The sequence below is a fragment of the Amphiura filiformis genome, chromosome 5, assembly GCF_039555335.1.
Source record: "Amphiura filiformis chromosome 5, Afil_fr2py, whole genome shotgun sequence".
Lineage (NCBI taxonomy): Eukaryota > Metazoa > Echinodermata > Ophiuroidea > Amphilepidida > Amphiuridae > Amphiura > Amphiura filiformis.
In genome coordinates this window covers 19,884,363-19,897,983 of record NC_092632.1, presented here as the reverse complement: position 1 = coordinate 19,897,983, position 13,621 = coordinate 19,884,363, and positions in this window count along the sequence as shown.

Sequence of the window (13,621 nt, the reverse complement as noted above, 5' to 3'; positions counted from 1 at the left end):
TTTTAGGGAAGGAATTAGGAAAAAGTACTAAACTCCTTTGCAGTCCCTTTTTGATCATCATTTCACTCACCCCAGCTAGCTATGCCCTTGCATAAAACACTAAGTCAGTACACATTTTTTTTTAAAGGCATCACAGTTTTCAGATGGGAGTGGTTTTCATTCTGAACTTTTAATCATAGTGAGATGAGTCGATATTGAGGTATAAATTTTCTAAAAGGGGCTATAAAGTAGATTATAAATGTACCTACAAAATTTTGGCCAAATTGATCTACATTTCCAGGTTTGTATTTTTCTCTGTGAGGGAAGGGAAGCTCAGGCTTGATATAAAATTGGATCGTTTGAGTCCATGAGTTTAAAAATATGTAGTCGAGTCCAATATTTTAAATTCTATTACCTTCACGACCCATTATTCAAAATCGCGCACTGTGATTTGTTGAAACGCGTCACGTGAGAGCCCATTATTCTGCAATAATGGGTCGAGTGTCGTAACACATTCTACGCACAGCATCACACTTGGTTCTGGCGTGTAATATTTCGCGACACGCGCTGTCACTTACAAGCACGCGCTCCACCTTGAAGTAAACAATTTAAAATATTTGTGCCAAAAATAATATTTTCTCTTTAAATCGCACTATTTTATGGTAATAGAATAGAAATAAAGGGTGCAGCATTATCCTTTACACGCAAATACTGTATCCTCGGCAATAAAAGCGTTTAAATAATGGGTTCGGCTCGCCTCACCCATTATTTACGCTTTTACTGCCTCGACACATTATTTGGGTGTAAAGGATAAAGCATTACCCTTTATTTCTTAAGTTATTGCAAGACCAACACATATTGGGCATAAAGCATTCAATTTTATCATTATTATGTTTTGGATCCAGTATTTTCACACACTTAGATTAATCAAAACATAATAATAGGGGAACTTGCCCCCACCTCACTCATTTGCCTGGCTATTTTGTTGTACAGTAAACACCAGATGCACCATTCATTGGTTTATATTCAGATTGTTTTCATACAACTGTTGTTTTCCCAGGCAGTCGGTATCTTTCAATTTCATGCAATTCTACAGACAATATGGAGCGAGTTATGACCTTGCATAAAACACTAAGTCAGTAAGGGAGAGCGGGGTAAGTTGAGCCAGGGGGAAGTTGAGCCACCCCCTCTAGAAAGAAAATTAAAAACTTATCTTACTTTGCAATTCCACTTATTTGTATATGACATAACAGAGGCTTCTCAAGTGTAATATGGAATCACTTGCACATAGGGTAAGAAAGCTGCATTAGAAAGTTCATTTTTCGCACTTTTGTTGAATTTTTGGCAAAAAACAATTTTTTTCATGTTTCACCCAGAAAGAAAAAGGCTACAATGATAGCATTCTGGGTATTGAGGATGTAATATATGAACACTATTTTAGAAAACTATTTACAACTGTAACAAGTTTTAGTCAGGCGGGAGACTTGGTTGTTGACAAAAAGGGTCACATGGGGTAAGTTGAGCCACAGGCCATGGGGCAAGTTGAGCATAGGAAAAACCTGCAAAAATTTCCCCAATGTTTTTATTCAAAGTAAAATCTTGTCAGAAATTACTTGTATGCAATATTTAGATTAAACTACTTCTATATCAAACTATTTTTCGAAATAAATACCTGAAAACAACAATTTAAACAAAGGCAAAATTTAATTTCACAACAATGGCATATACTGTGCATTTCTATGGTGGCTCAACTTGTCCCCGTGACTGGCTCAACCTACCCCACAGTTGGGGTAAGTTGAGCCAATTTGCAAATGATTTTTGGCGTCTCACTGTAAGAAAGTGCAAAATATTGAATAAAATGTTGTGTTATCATAACCAAGTAAACATTCATATGTTTCATTTGTAACACTTCATTTGGGTCCTGCTTTATTTATTTGAGCGTAGTGAAAGTAAATGTAAAAAGTGGCTCAACTTGCCCCACTCTCCCCTACACCCTTTTTTCTTAAGGCATCACAGTTTTCAGATGGGAGTGGTTTTCATTCTGAACTAGTGAGATGAGTCGATATTGAGGTATAAATTTTCTAAAAGGGGCTATAAAGTAGACTATAAATGCACCTACAAAATTTAGGCCAAATTGATCAACATTTCCAGGTTTGTTTTTTTCTTTGTGAGGGAAGGGAAGCTCAGGCTTGATATAAAATTGGATCAATTGAGTCCAATATTTTAAAGTTATTGCAAGACCAATACATATTGGGCATAAAGCATCCAATTTTATCATTATTATGTTTTGGATCCAGTATTTTCACACACTTAGATTCATCAAAACATAATAATAGGGGGACTTGCCCCCACCTCACTCATTTGCCTGGCCATTGTTGCACAGTAAACAACAGATGCGCCATTCATTGGTTTATATTCAGATTGTTTTCATACAACTGTTGTTTTCCCAGGCAGTCGGTATCTTTCAATTTCATGCAATTCTACAGACAATATGGTCTACATTTTACATTTTAGGTCAAGGTGAGTAATAAAAAAATTGCAAATTATCCTAGTTTTTATATGTATTTTTATGAAAAAAATGAGGTTATATAATAACAGCTATTGAATTATGAAATCATCCATGCACCAAAACGTGACAAACATGTTATTGTTACGGGAAAACATCGACTGATTGCGTTCTATTTGTAATAAAATTTTATTTTCAATATAAATGAAGAATATGTGGAACATTCTATGTGAATATTGGGCTATTCTGGTTGAAATCCACACACCCTTTATGGAAGACATGACCTTATAATTTCCCATACAGGGAGTGTAGATTTCAAATGGAGCCACCATTCAGAGAACCCCATTGAAATTTACAAATGTCTTCCATGGGGGTATGTATTTCAACTTGAATGTCCCATTATAACTTGGTGATACTAAATTGTTTATATTCCAAAGTGTGACTGCACTTTCACCCATCATGTGACTGTGCAGTATCAGGGATGAAAAAAACCCAACCCTCACTGACCCAGATTTTGCATTTTTGGGATTTTCTTAAGCTGTATGAAGCAAAATGTTCAGATTTTTCCGGATTTTTTCACAATGCCCAAAACATATCTGATACAAAGTTATTAACAAAATTCATAACCATCACTATGCTCTAGTGATAGTGTTTTATAGGGTCTAAGACTTTCTGATGAGTGTCAGCAACAAGTGGACAAAATTTGGGATGTTGAATAATGTGAGGAAAACTGGTAATAAAAGGAATCTGTCTAATGAACAATATTTGAAACTTGAAGACATAAAAATATGACATGACTAACAATCATATATAATAATATTCATATATAAGCCTTATATAAACTAATTTCAAAGAGACCTTTTTTGACCTTTACATAAGGTTGAATTGCCATTTGACATTTACTATTCTGAAGTTGGATATACTAACATACTAAAATAAAATTGAAATGTGGAAGTACTTTGCAAACATCCTCTATGAAGAGTAAAGATCCTCTTTGGTAATTAAATGTCAATTATATTGAGAGTGCAGAGATTTATACGTGTTGGTAGTAGACATCAAAGAAAAGATTAAACTATTCAACAAAAATTAATAATTTCAGAGTATAAACCATATTCCATCATCAGTGATGTGATACTGGTGAATGACTGATATATGACCTTTTCTTTCGGAAACTGAGTGTCTTTTTTGTTCTTTTGGACGGTGTTTCCAGAACCATAGTTTCATAGATTTTGAATGAGTTGTTGAGTATCAAAATAACCTACCGTAAGCTTAACAAAGATCCAACCACTGCTCATAAGAATCAACTACTGAAACTCTTGATGGAATTAAAGAAAAAAGGCTCTATTAATCAGCACCTTTATGATAAACTATGGCTTTGTTTAATCCCATTTATTTACTGCCTAACAAAAGTACACATAGCAGTCATTCCTGTTAGACCTATTGTTTTGAGCAAAGTCTGTGCCTTACAAGTTCGCTCTGTTCATGGCTGATATTTTATCACCAGTTTGGGAATTCCATCATATTCAGAATTCTCAGGACATTGTTGTTAAATTACAAAATCTTACTCTCGATGAAGCGGAAGTATTAACATGCTATGATGTAACTGCTTTATTTACAAGCATTTATGTGTATAATAGTAAAAATATTTTCATGAGGTGAAATATGGACTGTTCTATTCAACAAAGCTTTGCCAAGTTGAATGGAATAGTTCTTATTTCATGGAATGAAAATATTCCTTCTATTGAATGGATAAAACATTTAATATTTGTTTTATATAACTCATATATAGATTCATTTTCTTTCATTTAATGTTATACTTTATTTTTTATGTATATATAATTTCATTTTTCACCAGGGAAACAAAATAAATTAAAAAATATCTAAACTCTATATAATTATGTATTTTAGAAGCAACACCCACACCTATTAATTGTGAGTTAAGTTGTTTGTCAGCATTGCCATAGTAGCTGTAAGTGAGTGCAATGGAAAATGATTTATTGCACTCGCATGAAGTGCAATAGTCTTTTTGAGCGTTTCGATAGTATTTTTTGTGGGACATGAGAGCACATCAGACATATCGAATTGCATTCTGAATACGAAGAATGTCTTTCTGATATCAAATAATTTTCATTTTATGAAAATCACGATATAATACAAATTTTATGACAAATTAATCAAATTTGATATTTCTGACATTTTTGAGATATAACAGTCCTCAAAGTAAATTTTATAAATTTAATGATATATTCTTAAAGTGTACGTAGCTGGGAGGAAAAGCTGACAATTGAAAATTTTGACCTTTCATATTGAAGATATGGATTTTTTTCCCAAAAGGACCTAATTTTTTTTGGTATTTTGGGAAAAAAATCCATATCTTCAATACGAAAGGTCAAAATTTTCAATTAATCGTCGGCTTTTCATCCCACCTACATACACTTCAAATATAAATCATCAGATTTATAACGTTTACTTCAAGTACTGTTAAATATCAAAAATATAAATTTTTAATGATTTGCCATAAAATGTGTATTACATTGCAAATTTTAAAAAATCAAAATTATTTGATATCAGAAGGACATTCTTCGTAATCAGAATGCAATTCGATATGTCTGATGTGCTCTAATGTCCCACAATAAATACTGTCCAAAGGTTCATACCCCTTCCCTTAATATAGCAAAAATAGTCAATAGTAATAGGCAAAATCAATCTATATATGAGTTATGTAATTCAAAATATCTGACCTAGATAAAAGTTAAAATTATAAAAAGGAAAACAAACTACTAACAAGCATATTTCAAACTATCTAGCCAAGAAACAATGAGGAAAAACATTATTCAAGTACCAAATGTTTCAGCTTTAATTGTACCATCATAATATCATAATTAGCAACATGGAGTCTGCTTTATATTCTGTGAAAATATTTAGTTTACTGACCATTAGCTGAATTAATTTAGATAGTGTTTGGTTTCACAACATATTTATCTTGGAATAACTAAAATGACCCAGAAATACAAACTGTGGTGTTCTATATTTTATGAGTATTTTACAGTTTAAGAATTTTGCAAGGTGTCAATTTCATAATCAAATTACCTATAAATGTATTATTTACACAAGACTTTTAGTGCAAACATATTAATGTATGGCTGCTAAAGTGTGTGCTTTCCAAAATTCCCACAAGAAATTACCCTGAAAATAAATGTGTTTAAAATCGGTCTATCACAATTTACATAGCCCACTTATCGCACATATTCTATAAGCAAACAATATTAATATAATATGTCTTCTTGCAAAAACATTCCACCGAGGCATGGTCAGAAGACATTAAAGTATTTCAATGGCAACAAAACCTGCAATGGTCTAGTCCTACTTATTGAGCACAGAAATCTTCAATATCTACACAGGAAGGCTAATGATATAGATGGTTTGGTACTAAAGTGATGCAGCAATCTACAGGCACATTACCAGCCTAGGCATTCAAGGGACAAAGGCTGGTAATTGAGAGGGCTAATATAACATAAATGTTCATTGTTTTCATCCAAATGTCACATGAAAATATTCAGAGGATACATTTCCCCTGCCACCCCCTTAGAAGAAAAGCATAGCATTCTATGTTGGCATTTATTAGGACCGCAGTGTCAACAGTACTCTCTGATTTTGTTTATAATGGGCATTCAGGTTTAGAGAAACAACATCCAGGTACTAGAAAAGCAACACTTAACCTTTGATGTTAAACATCATTGGACACCCTGACACTAGAAAACCAACATTGGCCTCTGATATCCAGGTACTGTAAAAACAAACCTACTTATATGTTGCACATTAATGAGCATTCATGTTTACTATTTCCTATGAAAAACGTCATATTCAAAGATAACACAGCACTTAATTGTCAAGGTTACTGAATATGACAGAAGATAATTATGATATTGCAATTTAGTTTCCCCTAACTTAGAATTAAAGTTTAATTTCCATTTGGTCACTAATGGTGAGAGGAGGGGGTGCAAACCCTTAACTTGCACATGTTTTAACAATAACAGTAATAACATCAAAGGAATTGGCCAAGTCTATATTTATTACAAATTGGACAGATATGCTAAAACTGGCACCCAGGTAATTGCAAAACAACATTGGTACTATAATGTGCTTACAGTTGGTCACACAGTAACTGGAGAAACAATTAGTCTCTAATGTTGCCTCTCTGATAGGCATGTAATTGGGCCTCCAGGGTCAGGGAAAATAACACTAGTGTGTATTCTTGTATATTATCAAGAATCCATGGATGGGAAAAGAAAATAATACAGCTAATTTTACACTACTGAGCTGCAAGGTAGACCTGCTAAAACCGTTCCAGTGTCATAATGCTTTAGCAAAATGCCTTTTATTAACTTTCACCTAATAACCAAAGGTACTTGACATATTTGAAAAGAACAAACCTACAATCTCCTCTGACCATTTTTACAATAGTTCATCTTCAGCTACATCAGTGGACAATGTTAAAAAGAAAACAAATCCCTCACAATAGGACTAAATTTGTCCTGGAATCAACTGGGCTAATTGGTTTACGGGGAAGATATCTAGTGCATGTTATACAAACAAAAAGATATCTCTTATAGTCAAGTATTTCATGATTATACAATGATCTTCTCTATCCCAATGCCCTATAACACAGTTCACAACCTTGTATATTTCTATGGATACATGAATTGGTCATGTGTTATCTAAGTATAAAATCTAATACCTTAAGTCACATTAAAATTTCAAGATGGTGGGTTTTTGAACTGTGCTTAAAGGAAAACAGCATTTGCAGATGTATCTCTTCTATGAATACTATCCCCATCCTTTCCTGGTTAACTTTCTTATGTTTTCATGCCATCAATTTGTTAAAATTGTCCTTGGCAGCTTAAATTTTAAATTAGTGCATACCTTTTCTAGGTTGTTCTATGTATACAGGAATAGATATAGTGACGCATTTTGGTTGCCATACATGACGTTCCTCTTTTTAACAGATATTTTAATCTATCTATTCAAAATATAACAAAGTACTTAGTAGTAACATCAAAATATAATATATATAAGGCATCAAATACTGAACGTCTAATATGGCATCTATTTGACCTTGAGGAATTACAACGTTACCATCTTAACCGATATATGCCTAATACAGAATAATTAAATTCTCTTTCATCTTCCTTGACCTGAGAGTATTCTTCATTGTTCGGATTCCCTACGAGTTCTGTCTTGGTCAGTGTATTGTTTGGATTCCCTATGAGTTCTGTCTTGGTCAGAGTGTATAAACAGACAAACACTGTCCTGATTGGAACTTCATGTAAAGTCTTTGTCATCCACTGTTTGAGAGCTACTACTTGTCAGTGGTTTGCCCTCTACAATGAATTGGACCTGGGACCTCATACAGAAAATCAAAGATCCCATCAAACATTTTCTTAAGGATATAACAAATACTTTTCTATAAATTACGGAAGAAGTACAGGTCATACATGTTCAAAGGCTGCAAGAATTAAGCTTGGTATTACAAGGATAGTTTGTTAAAATGTGACATAATCTGGTCCATGGGGGCCAAAGGAGGCATTTTTGAAAATTGAGTTACTGTAATTATATTACATTATACATATCTACAACAGGCTATCATTTACTGTAAACACCAAAGGTCTAGCACATTTGGTTCCAAAGTTCTTTGATGTCTATTTTCTTTTGTATTTTATTGTTTTTACTCCATATTTTTACCTTTATCTCAGTTTCAAATTTGCTGCCTTTGGTCCCCATGGACCAGATCATGTCACAAATGTTCCAAATACTAGCATACACCAAATACTCCCTGTGATCCCCATCTTCCATCAAAAGCACTAGAATTATCTGTGTGAAATTGTGGCATAATCATAATAATGCATATGTTTAATCCAATAATCTCAATAGTCTTCAGAGTTGTGAATTCCAATCCCACTGCTGCCACCACTTGTGAAATTCATTCTTGTGCATGTCATTGCCACCATATACATTCATGGTATACCCTTGTCCTTGCTAGTCATTTTACTCTACTTTCCTGGCCCAATTCAAGCAGAATTGAGAGCAAGTATATCCTTTTAACACATGTATTGCACCCTTACCAATGAAAGTAGTCATGCTTGCATATGAAATTCAGTCAGGGTAACTTATTTCCAATGTTCTTAACTTGAGCCCTTTAAGTGTGATTCTATTACCCCAGCGGTACATTATTCAAATACTCACAGTTTTATTGGTCCATATGGGTACATTATTTACCTCTGAGCATCCAAAAAGCATGGCGCCTTACACTCCGATATAAATGTTTTCTCACTTCTGCAGTGGGTGTGCTGTGCATGCTAAATTGTTGTCAAAAATTTGTTAATTTCTCTTTAATTTACCATTTCACATCTCAACTCATTTTTTACTCGTGTGGACTGAGTTTTTAGTTCTATATAAAAATGCTTTTGTTTTTTCTCCATTTCTTTTAATTCATGAAGATACTTTGCCTCACATGCAAAAGACCCAATAAAAAACAACAATATCTAGCAATTACAAGATAATCAAAACAGTTTGCTAAAATGAACTATCAAGACCAACAATATCTCCATCAATTGTAATGATAACCTACTGAGGATAGTATTGCTTTCAAAATTCTGATCTAATCTGCAATTGGCTCACTGAATGTACTGCCTGTGGGTATTCAAGTTTGGTTTGGGCAGGAACATACCTCCGAGAATCTGAACTGGGCTCTACTTAGGTAAAATTGGTGTGTTTTTAAAGTGACCTACAAAAGGAGGACCCTGTTATACCAGAGGCCCAAATATTGAGACCCATATTTGTGACATGTCTGTCCCTCCCCCATATGGTCATTTGTACTGAGTCCCCACTTATCCTGGTCAGTATATTTATCAGTTATTCTATACATCATTGATGCACATTAATTGTACCAGTTATTATTCTGCATTGGACCCTGTATTATATGTAGAGCATAAACCACTCATCAGAAAAGGACATGATGGATATACGCTGCTTCTCATGTTATTCTGCATTGGACACTTTATAATATGTAGAACATAGCCCAATCATCAGAAAGGACATTTACCTATGATGGATATATGCTGCTTATCGTGTTATTCTGCATAGGACACTGTGTGATATGTAGAGCATAACTCACTCATCAGAAAAGGACATTTACTTATAATGAATAGATGTTGTTCTCATATCAAGAATAAACACACAATCCATCAGGACACATTATATCTTAAAGCAGTGTGGTCTCATAGTTCTCACATGTAGGGCAAAAAAGGAAAAGTGTTTTGACGATGAATCAAGAAATGAAAATGAAATACATTCCTAAAATACATAGTAAAATGACCAAGTCAAAATAAAGCCACGTCTCACAGTATCTGACCCCAAAAGGGAAACTTGGACCATTAACAAGAATATTTTAAGATATCTGACCTAGATAAAAGTTAAAATTATAAAAAGGAAAGCAAACTACTGACGAGCATATCAAACTATCTGACCCAGAACATTAAGAATAAAGAAAAATATTATTCAAGTGCCAAATGTTTCAGCTTTTAATGGTACCATCAGAATAACATAATTGGCAACTAGTCTGCTTTTGTATTCTGTGACAATATTTAGCTTACAGACCATTAGCTGAATTTATTTAGGTAGTGTTTGGTTTCATTTTACAAAATAAACCCAAACATTTAGTTTAGCTTAACACAACACATTTATTGTGGCATAACTGTAGTGCCCCAGAATATACACTGTGGTGTTCTAGATTTTTGTGAGCACTTTCAATTTTAAGAATTTTGCAAGGTGTAAATTTGCATTATCAAATTGCCTGCCAATCATTTCTCTACAAGACAGTTACCATGTAAACAGTTTTATATCCCAAAATGTATCTCTGCTAAAGAGTATGCTTTTAAAAATATCTCAAAAGAAAGTTACCCTGAAAATAAGTAAATGTGTTTAACAATAGGTCTGTCACAATTTACTTGGACCACTTACTGCACAGGTTCTATAAGCAATCAATATTAATACAATAAGCTTGTTTCAAAAATATTCCACTGAGGCATGGTCAGAAGACATTAAATAGTTTCAATGGTAACAAAACCTGCAGTGGTCTAGTCCTACTTATTGAGCTCATAAATCTTAAATATCTACACAGGATGGCTGATGATGTAAATGGTTTAGTACTAAAGTGATGCAGCAATCTACAGGCACACCCCCAGCTTAGGCATTCAAGGGACAAAGGCTGGCAATTGAAATATTTGTCACAGTTGGAGGAGAAATATGATTCCAAAGGGCTAATTTAACATAAATGTTCATTGTTTTCATCCAAATGTCACATGGAAATATTTCAAGTAGTTTCCCCTACCATGCCTCTAAGAAAAACTAGCATTCCATGTTGGCTATTATTAGGACTGCAGTGTCAACAGTAGAGAAACAACATCCAGGTACTAGAAAACAACACTAGCCTCTGATGTTGCATATAACTGGATGTCCAGGCACTGTAAAAACAAACCTACTTAGATGTTGCACATTAATGTTCATGTTTACTGTTGTATATTACTTCTTATTCAAAGATAATACAGGACTTAATTGTCAATGTTACTGAATATGACAGAAAGTAATTATGATATTGCCATAGTAACCCTTTAGTTTCCCCTAACATAGAATAAAAGTTTCATTTCCATTTTGGTCACTGATGGTGAGGGGAGGGTGTGCAAACTTGCACATGTTTTAACAATAACAATAATAACATCAAAGGAATTGGCCAAGTCTATATCTATTACAAATTGGACAGATTTGCTAATTTTGGCACCCAGGTAATGGCAAAACAACATTGGTACTATAATGTGCTTACAGTTGGTCACACAGTAACTGTAAAAACAACACTAGTCTCTAATGTTGCATCTCAGATATGCACATAATTGGGCCTCCTGGTTAAGGGAAAATAACACTAGTGTGTAATCTTGTGTAATATCAAGAATCCATGAGTGGGAAAAGAAAACAATACGGCTAATTATACACTACTGAGCTGCAAGGTAGACCTGCTAAAACCATTCCAGTGTCATAATGCTTTAGCAAAATTTGTACAAATTGTCCTTGGCAGCTTAAATTTAAATTAGTGCATACCTTTTCTAGGTTGTTCTATATATATACAGGAATAGATATATAGTGACGCATTTCGGTTGTCATACATGACAGTCCTCTTTTTAACGGATATTTTAATATATCTATTCAAAATATAACAAAGTACTTAGTAGTAACATAAAAATATAATATATATAAGGCATCAAATACTGAACGTCTAATATGGCATCTATTTGACCTTGAGGAATTACAACGTTACCATCTTAACCGATATAGGCCTAACACAGAATAATTAAATTCTCTTTCATCTTCCTTGACCTGAGAGTATTCTTCATTGTTCGGATGAACAACATCATCAGAGGCTCGCACCCAGATGTGGAAAGAAAGGCTTTCATCTGAAGCAGTCACCACTGAGATGGGGATTCAACCCACAGAATCACTACCTCCAGGAGCAAACGAAGTCTGGGCAAACTGGAGATGCCTTAACCGCCTCCGAACCGGTGTTGGACGCGTTGCAAGGATACCCTTCACAAATGGGGATACATCAGTGGCCCGACCATGTGTGATTGTGGACAAGAGCCACAGACGATGCAGCATCTGCTGGAATGCCCGCTTTTGGAAGATCCTGTGACGACAGACGATCTGGCGCAATTTTCTCAACGGGCACAAAAGTGTGTTTCTCAGTGGATAAGTACAGTTTGATGTAAGGACACGAAAGAAGAAGATTGTTCGGATTCCCAATGAGTTCTGTCTTGGTCAGAGTGTATAAACAGACAAACACTGTCCAGTGATTGGAACTTCATGTAAAGTCTTTGTCATCCACTGTATGAGAGCTACTACCTGTCAGTGGTTTGCCCTCTACAAGGAATTGGACCTGGGACCTCATACAGAAAATCAAAGATCCCATCAAGCATTTTCTTAAGGATATAACAAATACTTTTCTATAAATTACGGAAGAAGTACAGGTCATACATGTTCAAAAGCTGCAAGAATTCTGCTTGGTATTACAAGGATATTTTGTTAAAATGTGACACAATCTGGTCCATGGGGGCCAAAGGAGCCAAAGTTATGAAGTTCTTTGATGTCTATTTTCTTTTGTATTTTATTGTTTTTACTCCATATTTTTACCTTTATCTCAGTTTCAAATTTACTGCCTTTGGCCCCCATGGATCAGATCATGCCACAAATGTTCCAAATACTAGCATACACCAAATACTCCCTGTGATCCCCATCTTCCATCAAAAGCACTAGAGTTATCTGTGTGAAATTGTGGCATCATCATAATAATTCATAATGTTTAATCCAATAATCTCAATAGTCTTCAGAGTTGTGAATTCCAGTCCCACTGCTGCCACCACTTGTGAAATTCATTCTTGTGCATGTCATTGCCACCATATACATTCATGGTATGTCCTTGTCTTTGCTAGTCATTTTACTCTACTTTCCTGGCCCAATTCAAGCAGAATTGGGAGCAAGTCTATCCTTTTAACACATGTATTGCACCCTTACTAATGAAAGTAGTCATGCTTGCATATGAAATTCAGTCAGGGTAACTTACTTCCAATGTTCTTAACATGAGTTCTTTAAGTGTGATTCTATTACCCCAGCGGTACATTATTCAAATACTTACAGTTTTATTGGTCCATAGGGGTACATTATTTACCTCTAAGCATCCAAATTGCAATAAAGCATGGCGCCTTACACTCCGATATAAATGTGTTCTCACTTCTGCAGGGGATATGCTGTGCATGCTAAATTGTTGTCAAAAATTTGTTAATTTCTCTTTAATTTACCATTTCACATCTCAACTCATTTTTTACTCGTAGCTAAAGGCACAACAATCTCATCAGGACACAGTGGACTTTTTGAGTTTTTAGTTCTATATAAAAATGCTTTTGTTTTTTCTCCATTTCTTTTAATGCATGGCTTATTAATTTGAACTTGAAGATACTTTGCCTCACATGCAAAAGACCCAATAAAAAACAACAATATCTAACAATTACAAGATAATCAAAATAGTTTGCTAAA